The following is a 19,942-nucleotide window of genomic DNA, read 5'->3' on the forward strand; positions in this document are numbered from 1 at the left end:
CATGAATTTTACTGTTACGAGTGAATGATTAACTGTCATTTGCGCTAGATCTACAGTAAAGTAAAGTTTTAACGTTGAACGGAATTACCTTTCTAGTAACGGATTAACGATAAGCGGAGTTAACTTTGTGACTAACGTTGTGGTACACAGATATGTTACAGAACCGCATCACCCCTAGCCTATGGGATAAATACCTGCTGGAATGTACGACGTTAATGCAGGATGGCAGCAGACCGTATTATTCGTCTCGGACCTCTTGATAAGTATGGAAGTGTCATTACGCATTACGCATGTCAATCACATCGCGATTAAGGGCAGCCTGAGCTTCAGGACGTGCGCTAGCAGCGCATGTCGGGTATTTCAAGCGTAAACTTTGCGTCTTAATATGTCGGGATGTAACGGGAATATTGCGATGCAATCAACGCCATTGTGTATGTACTTTGTCATGCTATGGATTGCTGAAGAAAAAATATAGGAGTTCCATTTAAAAAAAACATAAGTTCGTGTTAAAAAACACATATTCTATCGTTTTAGAATGTTTCCAAATATGAACATTCCTGGGCCCCAGCCCTACATTGATACCGGTGAAAGTCGTTTTCCAATAGCTGTTATTGTTCCAGAGATATTTTGGGTGGACAAGATAGCTGGGACACACTGTATAGCAAGTCCATGAACCACCACTTGCACACGCACAAATTTTTGTAATATCCTTAGAATCAGCAGCGCTTTTAACCAGTCCCTTGTTGAATTATCGAAACATTGCAAGCACCAACAAAATCATATAACCTCTGATATTTGCTGTATACAGTATGAGCAACGGACAAATGTGTGCAGTAAACAAATCCCTACTGTTTACCTAACTTGGAGAATTGGCATCTGTACAATTACAATTTTACAGCTTAAGAATGCAATTACAAAGGTAAAGAAAACATCATTACAGTACAGAACATGATAGTACAAATAACTTTTGTAGTACTACAGGTTTTACAAAAAGAATAAAAAAAATCATACTCATGAGTATTACAGGAATTCTGACAGAAGCAAATAAAACTGAGAATATCCTTGAAACATTAACTTGAAACATGACCATTAAAAGATAACATAACAGTATAAATAATATCTGAACATCTTCCTAAAGTAAAGAATGTGGCATAAAAACAGATTAGATATGAGGGTAAATATCAAATAAAATATGTAAATATGTAGCAAGCAAAACACAAGAGTTCATTCAGTAGCCATGTGGCAATTAATAAGTCACCGGAAATTCTCTCAACTCTTATAGAGAGACACTTGACTTAATGAGGTGTGTAGACATAAGATTATTTCTCATAAATTCATAAGCATTTCATTAAGTGGCACAATGTACTAACTCCAAAGTGTAATCACATATTTCAAAGTAGTTGTGTGTATTGTGTTTGTGATGTTCTGCAAAGAAATGCCAATAGCGAGGTCAACGCCCTCTCTTTTCTACATCTGTGCGAGCGCTTGTGGGAATGCGGTGAGATTAAAAGCAGCTAAAGTTACACCATTAAAGTTGACAGGCAACACAACAGTGGGCTGATAGCACGCAGCCAGGCACAGCTGAGCATTACGTCAAGGTCACATATACTCCTTACAAACATATTTACGACAACAGTTTCAGCTACAATGACAGTTTGATACCAATAAAGAAATGTCACATATTGAAGCAGTATGGGAGAACTGTGTAGAAACGAAATGCCATCAATAACAGTGCCGAAAAATTTCTGTCGGCATTGTGGTACTCACATTGACATATATACTAATATTTCATAACCATTAAACTACAGTTCTTGGTTTCCAACATTCTTTTCCACAAACCAGAGTCCCTACCCCCTACTCATTATTCGTTGCCTCATTATACATGTACATATCCGTCGATACTGCTTCAATACGTCATCATTATAAACACGTAACATAATTATATTCCTCACTCAGTATCACCTTTTTGATCATTAACATGTCCCAACAGCGTAATACACATCGTCTTTGTAATAATATCATCATAACACATCAGTAAAATTTAAAAATCGTCGTAACTTCCTTCAATAATCTCAAAACCTTAAAAAAATTTCTCTCTACTCGTTAACGTACTTAAAAAATCATGATTCCATACAATATATATCACACAATTCTCTCACAGAATCACAATGTTTCCGAAAATATATGTTAACAGTGCACAAAATGCAGACAAAGTACAATTTCATAAATGCTTCCTTTCTTAAACGATCAGATAGCTCAGTAATTCCGTGGCAGAGAAATATAGTACTGATGTGTAAAGTTGTATAAGCAAATACCATATTAGCTAGGGCTCCTTGCTTTTGCCACACACATGGTACACAAAGTAGGCATACCCCAAGGAAAGATAATGTAATTATATCTCAGATCTTACAGATTAAACTGCGGAATGAAATGTATCACCGAAAACTTTCTCTATATAATTATATTTCAAGAATATTTCTAAAAATGTTCCAAGTACAAGGGTAATCAATCAAATGCGTCTCATGTACCGTTAAACTATGCTTCTTGCTGTAAGAAAATTTCTGTCACTGCTTAAAGGTAAAAATGTGCCAAGTGTCATAGTTACCGTCGTTGATAAGCCACGTTCTCCAAAAATCAATGTATTTACCTTCCATATACAAAAGTAAAGAGCTATGCATAGAAATGTCGTAGTTATTACGTTCATTGCCGTGACCTTGAAAGTACTATACTGTAATGTATTGATGTGTTACGAAAATAACTGTCTCATTGTAGCTATACCACAAAAGTGGTTACCAAAACATGTTTGTCTTTTCAGAAGAACGTAAAAACTGTGCAGACATAAAACAGATTCAGCGGAAAAGCAATAATGAAGATTGTTTCAATCATAATTAGTGTCGCAGTATAATTATCTAGCTCTCAAACAAACCAAATATTCTGTCATCTGTGACCTCTCAGAAAGAACTCTAATTAAAAATGCCTTTTCAAGTAAACGAACATGTTGCATTAAAACCTCATTAGCAGTATATGTTCCAAGAATGTGAACCTCATAGTCGCGACGTAATCGAGCAACTAAGAAGCAAAAAAATGTACACAATAAGGCTGTGTCATCTATTCCCTGCAAAAGTGTACTCGTAAAATTACGTCTTAATAAGTTCCGTAGGTTGTTGACTACATGGTTGACTTCAAAACATCGGAGCATCCTAAATGTGACAAAGCGCAGTAGCAACTGGAAATGCTAAACTTAATGGCAAAGACTAAATCAGAGAGCAAACTATTTCAAATAAACGGCCTTACACGAGAAACGTGGTATAATTTTTTATTAATTTCTTTTTTGTGTCTAATGACCAGTAAGGAGGAAAACCGTAAGAAAATTGATGAAGCCAAGGCTGTGGATGTATGTCATTACCCGAATTCTTGAATGTTCCAAATTTACGCGTAATGATGAAGCGCTTATAGTCAAAGTCATCGTGGCGCCGAGTCTCAAATCGGACATTCTTACGTTGTGTATGAGCTTCCATCTCAAGATTCGGTGCACCCTGCAGATTCCTTTCAAAATCTTCTATATACCATGAGTTATAGCCGTGTGACTTTTGTGTCGTAATCGCATCTACTGTCTCCTTAAAGTTTTCCCGATATTTTACATGTCGCCTGACCGTATCGGTAGATGCAGCTGAGTCAATTATTGCCTGCAAGATTACGTGACTTTCGCATACAATAATCTGCAGTTCTTTTGTGGCAGCTTCATGATTCTGTAATGTGTCTTCATGTCACAAAAAATAGGCTGAAAATACTCACAAATTTGAGTTTTTATATCTTCCGAAACTTTTTGATATTTCGATTCCATTTCGAGTGTGTCAGCAGTTAAACCTTCAAGTGTTTGTTCAATTGTGTCTAATTTTTGGAGCTGTTGCAGTATTCGTTCCTGTTTTTGTACCATTGTGTTTAACTTTTGAAGCTTTTGGTCTATTGTGTCAAACTTTTGAAGATTTTTGTTCCATTGTCTCCAACGTTTGAATCTGTTGCTGTGTTCGTTCCATTTGTTGCTGTGTTTGTTTCTGATTTTGTATTAATTTCAATAACAACGCAAGTGACTGAAACATGTTCCATTGTGCTTTTCGGCAGGGCGTCTGCACAGGCAACCTTCGTATTTTGAAATGCACAAAATGGGTCTTGACTTAACTGAGAAAAGTGTAATGACACAAAACCTGAATCTACGGTATTTGCAAGATTTGTTTCTGTTATTTCGCATTCCTGAGCCTAACTGTTACAGACCGATAGATCTACAATACTTCTCTGTCAGTGATTGTTTCCATTTCTTGCCCGTTATGTACTGCCTGGTCTATGTCCCTAGGCACTATTACCAAATTATTATTTCGAACATTTGTCTATTCATTACAAGTTTGTGCTAACAAGCTACACTCGTCACTGTCATTTCTCAATTTACTTTGCAGTCTATTATTACGCTTTCCACACGCCATGATAGTCATACTATTTCACACGATAACACACAAAAACAATTTGGAAAGCAAAAATATAAAAACACACTAAATTAGCACTGAAAATAATCAATATCTAATTATTTGCAAGTGCGAAAGGGAATTCTCTATATAGAATTGTCACAAAGGAAATTCTCTATATGCAAAGGAAATTCTCAATATACAATTACGCGTTAGCAGTAGACAATAACTAATTTCTAATCATGCACTAATTATTCAAACTACAAGGAAATCAGAAGATTCCAGTGAGATATCCTCGGCTAAGGTTCGACAGGTGAAACTTACAGGTTTAATTCTGAAACTGCTGAATTCAACTGGTGAAACTACTACGTTTTTACTTAAACTGAAATGACTGATCAGGTGAAATTTCTTCGTTTTTACTTACACTGCTGAAATAACTGAACCTTACTGAGTGCTGCGAGTGCAACTGAACGTACCGTCCCTTTACTTTTTTTATCTTTTCAACACTGACCTACAATTTTTTACCTGACAAATACAGCCCAATCATAAACTATTCATTTATTACCCATAATATACATGCGCAACGCAATCTGACTGCAAATAATTAATACAAAAGAATGGACCTGAATTAGAAGAAATCCTAACAGTAACCCATACATTTCATAAGTCACTTACCTCACAGAAAATCTTCATGATACGAACTACAGAAAATACAGGAAGTAACAACTACAGCCAGCTAAATAAAAAGATTCTAACTACTGTAGGCTCTAACTACTCATAGGCATGTGGTTACCAAAGGAAAGATTTCTTGCTGAGCAAACAATGTATTTAGCAGATTTTACCTTAATCATCTGATATCCAGTTGCAAAAATTATATAATCATCAATAATTCCATTATCCAAACATCTGCAGATACATCAGTCATCATTTTACAATCTGTTTCCAACCAACGGACACACGTCCAGACCGTCCGCTCGCACTATCACTGCGAACTTCCATCACTGCTAACTATTAACTTCCTACTGCGAGTCCGACCAGCCACAGAGTCTCTTAGAGAGGACGCAGAGCACTGTCATTGATATTAAGGCAGTCTATAGACTGCTAACGTACAAACATATAAATAGGCTACTTGCAACATTACATATCGTCAATGAAACTTAAACTGCAACGAAGTGTAAACAACCTAAAAACATTATTCACAAATTTATTATCTTCAGATGGGTAATCAGTACACTTACGGTTGCTAGCTTCAGTTGCATTATCCGTTTAGTTTAAGGTCAGATGTCAACTACCTATCGGGAAATTGGCTTTGAGAATGAAGAAGAACATGCTGCTGTCACAGACTGGTGAGTGAAACTTGTAAGGAAACTTATTGAGACAGTTCCTTGGATAATAGTCATTTCTTTATTAGATATTTCCAGTTGTTCCAAGTTTACTACAAAATCGTGCAGAGTAAAATGCACATACCGAGAAAACGGCCAGCCCCAAGATTCAGTTACTTCTCCTACGCCATGAAAGGTCCCCAAGATGTCGTGCTTGGTAACTAATGCAATTTACGTGAAGTAGGTGTGTTATTTTAATTGCTGGCATTAGAACCATTTAACTTTGAGAAATGCGTGGTACACACTGTGCTGTCTTACAATATGTTTATTCACTACCGGTTTTAATAATGGACATTAAAAACTCAGCAATAGCGTATACTTTTCTATTTAAATAGCATGTATGATATGTGAAGCTGTCACAATGGATATTTTTCTCCTGTGGAGATGATCAAGACCGACAGTGAATAAATACGTTGTAAGATAATACAACGAATATCATTCAGTTCTCTAAGTTGATCGATGCTGTTGACAGTCGCCTGAAAATAGAGGTTCTTCCACAGTAAATGTGGTCCATGATCGAAACCGGCAGTGAATAAGTATATTGTAAGACATCACAGTGTGTATCATGTATTTCTCGAATTCTCCAAGTATGTCGATAATGTCGGCAGTGACCTGAAAAAAACTCTTGAGACAGTTAACTAAGTTGTGTGAAGAGAAATTCTGGATATGATCATTGGTGACAAACAACCATGCACGTATTTTGGCACCAATATGCGGAAGTTCTTTAAGCAGGGCATTTAGGGCACTGCTTGTGAGATAGGGCCATCGATCATTATACAGATATTTTTCATTTTCATGATCATTACGACTACAGAGGAGCTCATATTCAACTGTGTAATTTCATTCGTGGTTTGAATGTATGTGTGTGTGCTACACTAGGAAGTCACACACATAAATGTGTAATGTCGATTCATTTATAGAAACTTTTCATACATTTACAAAAAAAAAAAAGAAGGTCAGTAAATAAATCTTTCAATCAAACTCTTTTTGTATATAGAGAGAGAATTGTCTTATTGCACTTTGGCTTTTTACTCCTGACGACACTTTCGTCACGGATCAAGCGTAAGCCCTGGCTGTACTTCGTGATCAGTATTTGTAGCCATTTCTTTCTCAGATGACACAGAGGAGACGACAACTTGTATAACAGCTTGTGTGCACCTCCTGTTTCAATGCATTAGTGAGAAGACGTTGAGCGATAGATATGCGTTTGTTTGGTATGTACACTTAATAAATACAATCTAGGACAACCAGACGATTTTTATACTAGAATACAAGCCTAGCATTTGAGATAACTTTTGACTTTTGTTGAACTACCGTAGTTTAAACGTAAGTTTATGTACTGTGGCAGAGCCAGTTTAATCTTTAGTGCTGTCAGCTAACATTAAAGACTGTCAGTCTTTAATGCTGTCAGGCAACTGTAAACTGTATATTCTGACGACGCTGTTGTTCATTTGAGGAACTGAACTGGTCAATCAAAAATAAGAAAAACGACTTGTGGCTGTTTTCTAAAATCTTTTTTAATATTCGTTCCCCCTGCAGGCAATACCTGTTCTTGGTAGAATAACTTTTATATCAAGTGGGTTTAATATTTTCCGGTAACTGTTCTCGTTAATTTACATCCTTGTTTATTTCCTTGGTGTGTCGATGCAGTACTACTCTGAGGTGAAGAGGTTGATTCAGAAGGGGGAGTCGGGGTTGGCCGCATCATACCCGTCATAAGTCTGATGATACCCGCCCTGCCCTCTTTATAGGAGCAGGTCAACTGTTAACATTCATTCTGTGGGGGGTCAAACCTCATATTTACTAGTGTTTTGAAGGCGTGGGGTTATGTATGAATTTCAGACACGAACCACATTTCTCGTGAAATCGTATACTTGTTCCGAGTGTTATCTACAACATTCCGCTTGCATCTCCGAGAGTGGAGGCCAAACTACGAAGTGATGTATCTGAAATTTTTCTGGCAAGACGTTCTTGAACACAGAACTGGAAGGTTGAAGATCAAGATTGACAATTGTCTCTCTGTGTCTTGTAACAAACAAACAGCAGATTTGACAGGCCAATCCAAACAATTCTTTGGCCACCTAATCACCATTACAGAATTTCGGGTTGAGCAATTCACATCCACAGGTAACGGACATAAGTATGTGCAGCACAGAAATAACAAGATCTTCGCTAATGTATCAGTTAAATGACAAGACTCTGTTTAGTCCCTTTATCAAACACTTGTCGTGTATGTGGGCAACTATGTGCATATTTCTGCAACAACCCTTTGTTTAAAGTAAATGCGAGGTTTCCCTTTAATTTAGTGCTTCGTCCCTTTCCTATTGATTTTAGCATTCCTTTATATTTATGAACTACTAACATTGCCCTGTATGTATTTTTCTTTAAGTTCCTTAAGTAACCTCCTCCTTCCCCCCCCCCCCTCTCTCTCCCTCTCCTCTGCGCCTTCTCCATCTCTGTCAACCTTCTCCATCTTCTCTCTGTCCACCTCCTCCACCCCTCATTCTCTGTCCACCTCCTCCTGCCCCTCTTCTACTTCATCCTCACTCTGCCCATCTCCTGCCCTCCTCCCCCCTAAGTCCATCTCCTGCTATTTTCTTTTAGGGCCATCTCTTCTTGCCCCCTCTCTCTCTGTTCGAATCTTCTTCCCCCTCTCTCTGTCTTCTTCCTGCTCCTCCCTATTTCTGTCAATCTCATCCTTCCGTCTCCTGAACTGTGTGTCGTACAATGATATAATATTGTAGATACATTCAGCAGCATACGTGGATACTGTCTGCTAAATGTCTTGCTAATAGAGTTAACAGAAAGGAAGCAATAAATGTAAACGTCATAACATCATGCCTGATGCTACAGCTGTATTGCATGAATAGCGAAAACTTAGTAAGCTAAAAACTTATTTCCTTCCATCATTTTGTGGAAAGGTCAGAGAGAAAACTTTCGTAGTGGTTTGAAATTATGTGTAAAGCTTGTTGCAAGCCACTAACTGGTCTCCTTATCAAGTACTGGATGAATAAAATCTGGGTATATGTGCGTTGTTGCCTACACCTTTATTTCTAGCCCGCCCCAGCCCCTCTACTGTGATAGGTAAGTGATTATTAACCTACAGCGATTCTTACCAAGCAGGAAGTGATATGTTTCCCAATTTTAGCTGAAATCAGCCCCTTGGTTTCGGAGCATATATGTACATACATCCATAAGTTTTTGTAATATGCATGAATATCTTTTTTTCGTCATCCGAATTTGACGAAATATAGCCCGCAAATGAAGTTTTGCTAGTGGGAACCCCTTAACAATACGTCTAGTACTTTTGCAGATTAAAATATTCAGACAGACAGGCAGCAAGATAGTTTGGCAAAACATTAAATTAAGAAAACTTTTTCCTCGTTATCAGGTTGTGCTGAACTACAGCCTATATGGTGCCCTAAACTATGGTCAAGTTACCTCTGAAGACTCCATGGAGACGAAACTTCACCTAGTAGGCTTGGAGATTAGGGTGTTCAAGGATATACAGACAGACACGACGTTTTTACAGATTTACTAGTATTATCAGTACAGATTTAAATTTTGGGGAATTTGCCCTTAAAATTTTTGTGAGGCAATGCTTTCAGTTATTTTCAGGAATACATCGGGAGTATGAACAATTTTCTCCAGATAGGGACTGGCTCCCGAAATACCTGCTTTTCACGAGCAGCCATCCGGCCAGCGAGGTATCTCACCAAGCCTCCAGGTGAAACTCACCCATTCACTGCTATTGGTTTTCGTTCTGTTATTTCCGAACAAAAGTTGATGGCTGTCTGTTAGGTTAGCTTATATCATGCAGCTCGCAGTAATCAGCTAGTGCAACATTTCGTCACGAAGCCTACCTCGCTGCAGTGGCACAACAGATTGGTACATGACCAACTTCTTCTTCTTCTTCTTCTCCTTCTTCTATGGCTCTGAAGTTCACTATAAAGTTTTGCCTCTTCAACTGTTCGCTAGTTATCACGATCTGGCCCTCGATCTTTCCATCCCCTACCGCCTCTTTCCTGCAGGTTCTCAATAACTCCATCACGGTCGACACTGCGCAGCTTGAATCCCTGGACTCCCACCTAATATTCTTTTTGTTACTTCCATGGAATTCATCCGTGCCCCACACATTTTAATATCGGTAATTTCACTATTCTTCAAACAAACGGTTCTTTGCTCATGTAGTGTACAGCTGACGATTGTACCTCTTCCTCGACCTTCCTCTGTCACAGGTTGGCAGACGATTCCTCAAGATACGTTTCTCTGAAAGGCATCTATCTTTCCAGTATCTTTAGATATTAATTACTGTGTTTGTGAAGCATCTGCAAGAACTGTACTTGTGTTTTATAAAACGTTAATTTGGTGACACGAATTAACAGCTTTCAGTTGTCATTTATTTTACATCAATGGGGAAAGTGTTGTAACCGTGTCCGGAACGGCCGCGGGGTTGACGTAACGAAAGCACGGTGGGACCAAATGGGAGCGGCCTGGGAACAAAAAGAGAGACGAACGGGAAGGGAAGGACATGCACGACGACAGACGACCGAGCAAGACACCAAGAACAACAACGAGCAATTAGCAACGTGGTCACAAGAGGAAACATCACGAAATAAAGAACGTCCACTCGTTTACGGAAGCAAGTGAAGTAAACACGATGTCTGTAAGCGAGATATCGAGAGACTCACGTGAATATCAGACTGACTCGCTTAGCTTTCTTTTCTTAATTGTTATTTTCACACCTGATACAGAAAGGCCAGCAGCGGCATACTTCGCTGCTCTTCGTCCACAGATATGACTAATGAGATAAAAAGAAACAATTGCAGAGCAGACATGGTGGATATACAAATGTATACAGAGTTAAAACACACGGAGCCGTTCACGGGCGCAGTGTCCAAAATAGAACGTTCAGAAACGTGGACACGCACAGAGATGACAGATGTGACACACGCGAACGTTGGAGCACAAACGATGAAACACTGGAACACTGGAACACCGTCACGGCGGCACACACAAACACTAGGCGACGATCTCTGACGCGCGAACGTTCACTATACGTGTACGAGACCGTGGACCTGCCAAAAAGGGACGAAGGTGGTGGAGAAGGGAGAGGGGAGAGTGTAGATGCCAGTGGCGGGAGAGACGGGAGGAGAAGGGAAGAAGGTAAGGAGGTTAGAGGAGGCCCAGGGGAGAGGAGGGAGGGAGGAAGGAAGGAGAGAGAGAAGGGAGAGAGGGTAGATGGGGAGGATCAAAGTTGGTAGGAGGGGTAGATGTAGGGGAGGGGGCATCATCAGGGAGGGGGAGTTGGTGGAAGTGTAGATGGAGGGGAGGGGGGCATCATCAGGGAGGGGGAGTTGGTGGAAGCCACCTTGGGCGATGGTATGGAGAGAGATGAAGAGCAGGTGGGATGTGGGAATGCAGGCGCAGCAGTGGACAGGGGTGGGAGTGGATGGGAGAGACAAGTGGGTAAGGGGGATCAAGTTTGCGGGAGGTATAGAGGATCCGTATCCATTCGAGGAAGAGGAGGAACAGAATGAGGTCATATAGGATCCGCGTGGGGGAGGGGAAACGGATGCGATAGGCGAGGTGGAGCGCATGGCGTTGAAGGATTTGAAGGGATTTGTAAAAGGTAGGAGGGGCGGAGATCCAGGCGGGATGAGCGTAGCAGAGGATAGGGCGGATAAGGCATCTCTCTCTGAGTCAGAGGCAGGTGTACATCGCTATTGGCCGCTGAGACCACGTGCTCCACAGTGGCGCCCTCACATTATACGCGGTCCAGGAGCGCGCGCAGCCACAGCTTATGGTGCCACTGCTGCAGAGACCTCTGGTGGTAATCGAGGTCCTTGCCGTATGGCGCCTATTCGAAACCCGCAGCGTTCGGTACCAGCGAAAGCTGAAAATTTGTTCTGGAGCGAGTTTCGAACCGGCTCTCGTGCATATTAGGCAGGCGCCCCAACCACTGAAATATGTGGCATTCGGATGCAAAGGTCTTCACGACCTCACGGACTACCCAAGGACACCTCCAGTCAGACCCAGATTCTCAACTCATCCACACATTACTAATGTAATGCCCCTGCCAGTTATCCTCATTACTCGCGGTATTTCCATGATTCCCGTAAGAGTTCGAGTGTAGTGTGCATCTGCACTGAAGCGATCATTGGCCAGTGCCACCTTAATTATACGTCTGAAAGAACAGACACCACATGTATGAAATAGACTCTGTTGGGTGCTATTGAGATGGTTCATGGTCGATTTCAGAAAATATTGCTATCGGCCCATGATGTATCGTTCGCCACGATGTGGCGAGCATGCAGTGCCGAAGCTTGAGAGAGGAAAGCACGGACCAGAATCAGTGGTGAACGAGCAAGCGAGTGTGTTGGTTTACCACCTAGCGGATTGCAGTGCTGTGGCTAAGTTTCATTAGCCTTATGGTAATTTGGTATGTCAATGTGCTGGTTGCTTTTCAGAAAAATTCTTTTATTTTCATACGTGTGTAAGGCTCGTCTCTTTTGTTGGATTATTGAGTTTATCGAAAAATACACTCTTGTGTAATATCCGTAAATTTGTAATCATTGGCCAGTTCGCTTATCTCAGTGACAGTTCACTAACTGTTTGCTACTGGCCTGTTACTACTAGAGAGTCTGTTGCTTTCTAGTTAGAAGAACAAGCTGAGTAACTTCGAAGTGCCATTAACTTACGTGCATATTGTATTAGGAGTTGGGCTTTAAAGTTATCTCACTTATGAAAATATTTTATTAATTGTAGTTATTGCCATTGCGCTATAATCCCGATCTCCGGCAAGCCTTACGGTTTGTGGAATCATTGGGATTGTTGTTACATGTATGTTCGTATCTTGTTTTAAAAGTTTCCTTTGCCAACCTGTAGTTAGTGTTCATGATAACGTAGGCGGCCGCTGTTGACATAACGTGGGGCCTGGGGACCTGTTGCGCCCGTTTGAAACAACCTCTGTAATTAACAATGTTTAATGTTGTTTTGATCACAGCTGTTTGTCGATGTAAATTTCTCTAATAAAGTGTTGGGATTTTAAAATTGTTGCCTCTGGGTTGTGTTTCTTTGCACTCCCGATTTCGAACATAATTTAGTTAAGTAACCGGTGTCGATCCCAGATATTGAAATTGTCAAATATAATACTCCAACGTTGTTGAGGCTGGCATGTCCTATTGGCATACTATACCAGCATATATTTTGTTTTCTGTTGGTTACTATCCAGTACCGCATTTCTGCTCGAGTGCGGTGAACGTTTTCTCCACTGCCATTCTATTTCTTATGAATTCGTCTAGTATCTAGGCATTAGGTTGTATCTGCATTGATTTATAAAAGATTGTTCTGCTGACCAGCTTGTTTGTATCTTTTATGATCTTCCCTAAGGCAACATTAAAAACGAGACACGCCAGCGTATCGCCTGGCCTCACACCGTATTGTATAACTGGTGAATGAGACACCATTCCTCACGATCTTATTCTACTCTGCACCTCATTCAATGTCATTCTCCCAAGCCTTCACAATTCCCCAAGAGTTCCGAGTTAAATACGGGGTACAGTGGCTGTCAATGCTGTCGTATGCTGAGTTGTACTCGATTAAAAGATGGTGCGTGCCAGTCCCTAAATCAAATGTCTTTTCTCTAATTTGCCATTCCCTGGGAAAAATCCGGACTAGTATGAGCCACTCTCTGAAGAACTGCGACGAGGTGGCCAGAGATTGTCTGGAAGAATGCGTTATGTGGCAAGTTTAGCAGCGTAATTCAGCGATGCCTGCCGTATTCCAACATATTTCGTTTCTTGTATACCCAATATACAATTCCTGCACCCTACACCTGCGGCATTTTTTCCTCATCTCTTACTGAAATGATCACTCTTAGGAGACTCTGTTGTGACTCCCACTTTGCTTAAAAAGTTCCGCTGTTCCCAGTGACCAATCGTTCTTCAATTTCTCAAAGCAGTTCTCATCTCCTCTGCAGTTGATGGGCCAGTATTTTCATCCGAGTCATTTAACCATTCTTCACCAGTGCATTTTTATTATCATTCCGGAGTTGAGAAGTTTATCAAATCTCAGATTTCTTTCCTCTCATTTACGATTTTCTCTTTACCAAGCTAGTTTTTCTGTTGAACGGTTTTCAGGCATTATTTACCTCCTTACATAATTACCTCGCCCCATTACGATTTCTTAGAAGCTACAATTATTTGATGTTAGTTTACATCCGCTGTCTCTTTATTCATAGACACATCTTCTTTTCAGTTCCGCTTCTTCTTTACAAACTTCCACTATTGCTCTTGTACAGTTCGACTGTAACGTTCTTCTGTACGCCCCCTCTTTTCCTCCGGTGATATCTCACCCACCATATCAAACCAATAACATCTTATGTGCCTTTCTTCATTTCCAAATGTTTGATCTGCTGAAATATCCACTGCTTCTTTTATGATTTCCCACTAACCCTCGACGTTGACGCAGCCTGCAGCCCTTCCATTTCTGATGTCTTCTCTGGTACGGATTTCTAGTTGCCGATACTTCTGTAAGTCTTATATTGTCTTTCTGCTTGTTTGTTTGGGTTCCACTTCACGTATTGGTGATCCTAGCCCTCACTTCCACCCATACAGAAATGACTCGAATCTACAATTGGGCGTCTGAGGCTCCTCACGTCAAAGTGGCCTGACTTGAGTCATCCATAAATCAATACTTCAACAGTCTGTTTAACAATCTTCACGTTTGGTGACTCCTGTGTTTCTTTGTATACATCGTTGTGCGGGAACAGTGAAGAGCTTACGAACAATTACGTTCGGAAGAAGATATCTTTGTTCTGTTATTGTTGCTTGCTGTGGCCTCGAGTTCCTGGTTTAAACATATCTTCCTTTCCAAATTGAGAATTCAGAGCTCCAGCGACTGTTTCTACATCTTGGGCTGGGTAGTCGTCACGTATTTTTGCCACGAGTTCCTAATGCAAGTACTTTTCTTCTTCCTTAACTTGCTCAGTCTGTGCGCGGCCACTAACTGCGGAAAATTTTAAATTTCCCCTTTATCCAGAGTGTTGAGGGATTTGGCACGATAGGTGTGAACCCAGTAACAAGGTGCTTAAAGTAATGGTATACTATAGATTCTGTGCCGACTTATGTTTGTCCCCATTACAAGCATAGTACATGCCAGCTAATCGCTGTTCTAGGATTCCATTTTCGGGCCTCCTGCCTTATTGTAGAGCTAAATACTACGTTTGAGTTTTGTTACTTGATCTGGTTGCAGCTTCAGGTCTCCTGGTTGATACGAAGGCATCATATTACAGGGTACAACATATAAATCTGGTTTACGTTTTATATTTCTTTTTTTTCTTCCCCGATTTGTTTGTCCATTATCGTTGTCATCTCCCTTGCCATGTTTGTTACCATTGATCGGTTCAGCTTCAATTTATTGAAGTTTCGTAATTTGAGCCGATGACCAGCGGTATTACCAAAATCAAAAGCTCTTCATTGGTCTGCGGTAGGAGGTCTACATAACAGTTAGGGCGTCTACATACCAACACGAGCGACCCTGGCGTCATCTGATGGACAACAAGCATCAAATTGGTGACCGCTGTGGAGTCGGCAACCACAGAGACGCCGAGTAAGCATCGTCAATCACGCCCCATGCGCTGGCGCGGCCATCTCTGTTCGCCATCCCATGAGACACCTGCCCTAGGGTCCAGACACCTCAACTGTAGGCCATGCGTCGAACTGAGAACTTTCCAACCGTCGATCTTCTAGGCATCCGCCGTCGCCAGATGTCAAGCCCTTCCACTAGAGAACCCCAAGCCAATGCAGATGGCAGCTCAAAAAGTCTTATATGTAACTCACACCCTGTCGTATGCTTACATCGTGTAAAGCACGTCGGAGATTTTCTGTATTGCAAAGTTTGTGTTGTGCTGTGTAATTAACAGTACTTAAAAACATAAACAATGTTTTCGAAAGTGATTTTGGGAGTCGGTTTAATCCAATGTTATCTAGTAAATCTGTAAAAGGTCTCCGCACTATCTTATAGTCACTAAGAACTGTATATCTGATGTAGTCACTAGGTGAGCTGAAATTAGTGATGGGAAAAAAGAATTGTACAAGTTAAAAAAGCGAATAGTTGCAGCTATTTCTTAAAAAAGAAAATACAATGTAAAAGGAGTTGTTTATTCAATCGTACTAGGCCTGTTTCTCGGAAACATGAATATACGATTGCTAATAAAACTTATATTTTTGATAATATTTAGGGAATTTTTTCTGCGTGTACAAAAATTGTCCTATTACATTACCTTCAATTCACTTTATTCCCACTGGCACTGCTCTAACATTTCTGTTGCCATTTTACGTGAAGTTTTCCTGTGTTACTTCCCTGTCCCATGACAGGGGCTACAGGTTTTTGGGAAGTTGTCATATTTTACCTGAATTAACAATTATTTTTTTCATCAGCTATCAAGAATTCTATCTTACGAATTATGACTACTACTGTATCTATTATTACTACTACTGCCACAACTACTAATAGTACAAATTAATTTAATACTTCCAGAAACATTTATTGCCCTACAGAAGCATTGGCCACGGAAACGTATGTAACTAACATCTAATCCAGTAACATCACTGCGATTGTCTTTGATAATGTCTTTGTCCATGACTCATAGAGTAAAATCAAATCGGATGTTTTCACATGTATATTTTCCATACTGTAACGGTTCTTTCATAAGCCGTAGTTATTCATCCGCTGCAGAACACTTCATGTTTCTAAGCGCAGAATGTCTCCAGCGTTGAACATGGAGTCCACGTAGTATCAATCATTATTGTTCTGTGTTCTCTCAGGACCCCTGACGCACATTGGTTGATGATCGTTTCGGTGTGCCAGAACCCGTCATGGATTCTTTTCTTTTTTTTTTAAAAAAACTCGAATTATTGCTGGCATATTATTCAAAATAAATAGCACAGTTGTGTAACATACATCGGCAGGGTGCATATGCTGGACAATAGGTTATTCACAATAAAACTCCATCCATCTCAGAGAAGACGCTCTAATCCAGTAGTAAATTTCAAACATGGTATAATATTTTCACGAAGTTTACATTTAGCTTATTTTACCTTTTAGAGCAAAGATATGTTTCCAGAGGATAATAGTATTTGCATTTGTAATAGATGTAGTTTCGTGCAGTTACGCTTGGGAACAGGTATTTATATTAATGCTTCTGTAGCACGTAAAACTAATGACAGACACCGTGAAACAGGTTATTAATAAATGGGAATGCTTAATGACACGTTTTGCTATCGACACATGTTTGCAAGCGGATGACCGGTCCGGTAATTCCTCGCGTAATCATCCAAATAAGCAAACGGTATAAAATACTGAAAGCCACTGTGTGTGTGTGTACAGGAGCTCAGTAGTTACAACGCGAGCATGCCACCATTCTTACAGGTATTATGTGATCGTTGCGGCGAATAATATTAGAATTTGTTAGTGCATTTAACACTACGCATAGAAAATAAATTGTTTAACCTACCGTGACAAATTTCCGTTTAATCGTTAGAATGCAACGAGCTAGGAGTCGTGATCATAATACACTTGTATCCTCTTTCCAGTAGCTTTGGATCCTAAATCAACTAGCCACGAGAATCGCATCTCGAACGATGTTACAACCAGTGTCTGGAAAACTATTAAACAAGCAATGTTGACGATCTTAAGGTAAGACTTTTTTTGTATCTATCTTTACTTTACTGTAGAAAAGTTCAACCACTGTTGGAGCTTTTGTTATTCTTCTCTGAAATTTGGTTTTTAACAATTAGTCGGCATAGCGGAACAAACGGTACAAAGTTTATTTGAAGATGTTGCTGCCTCTGTAGCTGTAGAGTTATCGCAATGGTGTACATATCTGTCCAGTATCCCTCATTGTGATGCACATGAAATCCACATATGTACTCCAGTACTGCTGTGACGTGTCTTCATTAGAATGACATACAGGGGATGAACAAAAATACAGAAACCATAAAAATACAACACTTTATCGTGCATTCTATTCTATCTATCTATCGCTTGAGCCTTGCCCCGCAGTTACGCCGGGTCAGCCACCGTTAATCGGATCTGGCACGTTAATGTTTAAGGGGTGGCCAGAGGCCCTTCCTGCCGCCACCCTGTACCCCCCGGGACGGAATTAGTGTAGCCCAACTGCCTGCGTCGAGTCTAATCCATGGAATAGTGCGTATGTGTTCAGGTGTCTGCGAGCTGTGTAACTGAGGCGGAACATGGGGACCTAGCAGGATGTGGAAAACCGCCTAAAAACGACATCCAGGCTGGCTGGCACATCGGCCGTCGTCGTTAAACCGCCGGGCGGATTCGATCCGGGGCCGGCGCGCCTCCCGAGTCCAGGGAGAAGCGCGTTAGCGCTCTCGGCTACCCTGGCGGGTGACACTTTATCATGCCTACTACGGTGTAGGAAAACCAGTGGAGTTCAGAAAATCTTCCAACTTTCCCGGGATAGATAATTCGGGTCCTTTATTATTTTCAGGGCAATCGTATACCATTCTTCCTGCAAAATAGTGGTACTTTCAGGTAACAATGATGGAGGTGGGTAGCGATCCAAATTACTCCACAATGTTTCAATAACATTGGGTCCTGGTGACTGTGGTGCCCATGACAGATGCGACGATTCTTTCTCGTGCTCAGAGTCCTGTACGTTGAGAGCTGTGTCAACAGCAGTCTAGTCGTCTTGGCGCACATCACCATGGGGGAAGAAACATAATGCCACGGGAAGGAGCTGGTCACATAATACTTAGCGGTAATGTGTCCTTGCAAAGTACCAAAATGGACACCCAAATCATTAACAAACAACGTCCATGTTTCACTTTTCGGATGTAACCTCCACCAGAAGATGAAAACAGTGTGAAACAAGACTGATCCGACCAAATGACACTCTTCCATTTCTCCACAGTCCAGGTTTTACGGATTCAGCTTCTCATTTTCATTTCATGGGCTTCGGGTCATTAACGAGTGGTTTGGGACTTTAATCTCGCTCCGAAATTCACAGATTTTGCAACCCCATTCGTGTTGTTTTGATAGTGACAGGGTTCGCGAGTGCGACATCATCTCTGCAGTGAGTTTGCAGCTGGCATCTTCTTATTACTCGTCACAATCCTCTTCAATGGCCGTGCGTCATGATCACTCAATAGGCAGTTTAGTTCGCGTTGTGACTTACATTACATTAGTGTGATGTTATTCCACTTTCCCTATATGCTGTATAAATCTTCGATACGGTGGCTCCTGAAACACCAAACGCTTCGTATGCATCAATCATATGAGAACCCAAAATTTGCACACGTACTAATTCAAGTACCTCCGACATAAAGCACTCACAGCTATGAACACACTGTTGTGACCACGACTGTCACTTGCAATATATTTGAGGTCATTGCACAGTTGACGTCCGTAGTCAAATACAACAGCTCCACCTGCACGCTTGACTAGCATCTGCAGTTATCTTCAAGCATGTATTTCTCGCGGTGAATCTATGACTTTTTTGCGTATGTTTACTGTTTTACTTTCAATTCATTCGATCAGAAATCATAAGAAGAACCTTAAGCACTGTAGATACACCGTTATTAAAGAGCAAAAGAATTTCGTGTCTAACCTCGTAAGACAGACGCACACGGATCGCATCAACATTTTTTTGCATATGTTTACTGTATTACTTTCAATACATTCCATCAGAAATCATAAGAAGAAACCTTAAGCACTGTAGATACAACGTTACTGAAGAGCAAGAGAACTTCGTGCCTTACCTCGTAAGAGAGACGCACACGGATCGCATCAGTCACAGGTAACTGGCCGAAGCTGAAGTGGAGGCATAGGTCTAGGTATGTGAACAAACACTGGCTACACTACGGCGGTAGAGGCCCACCGATATTGTCACTAAACTGCGACAACCGGTAATTTATTATTAACAGAAGCCGATAACAATTATTTGGTTCTCAGGGAAATTATGTGTTTATTCGCAATGCAACTGTAATATTTAATAAACAACACATGGACTTACCTGATTTAACAAGAATTCCACGAAATCGAAGACAGAAACTTGGGTTAAATTTTGACTAG

Source organism: Schistocerca serialis, chromosome 8 (genome assembly GCF_023864345.2).
Source record: "Schistocerca serialis cubense isolate TAMUIC-IGC-003099 chromosome 8, iqSchSeri2.2, whole genome shotgun sequence".
Lineage (NCBI taxonomy): Eukaryota > Metazoa > Arthropoda > Insecta > Orthoptera > Acrididae > Schistocerca > Schistocerca serialis.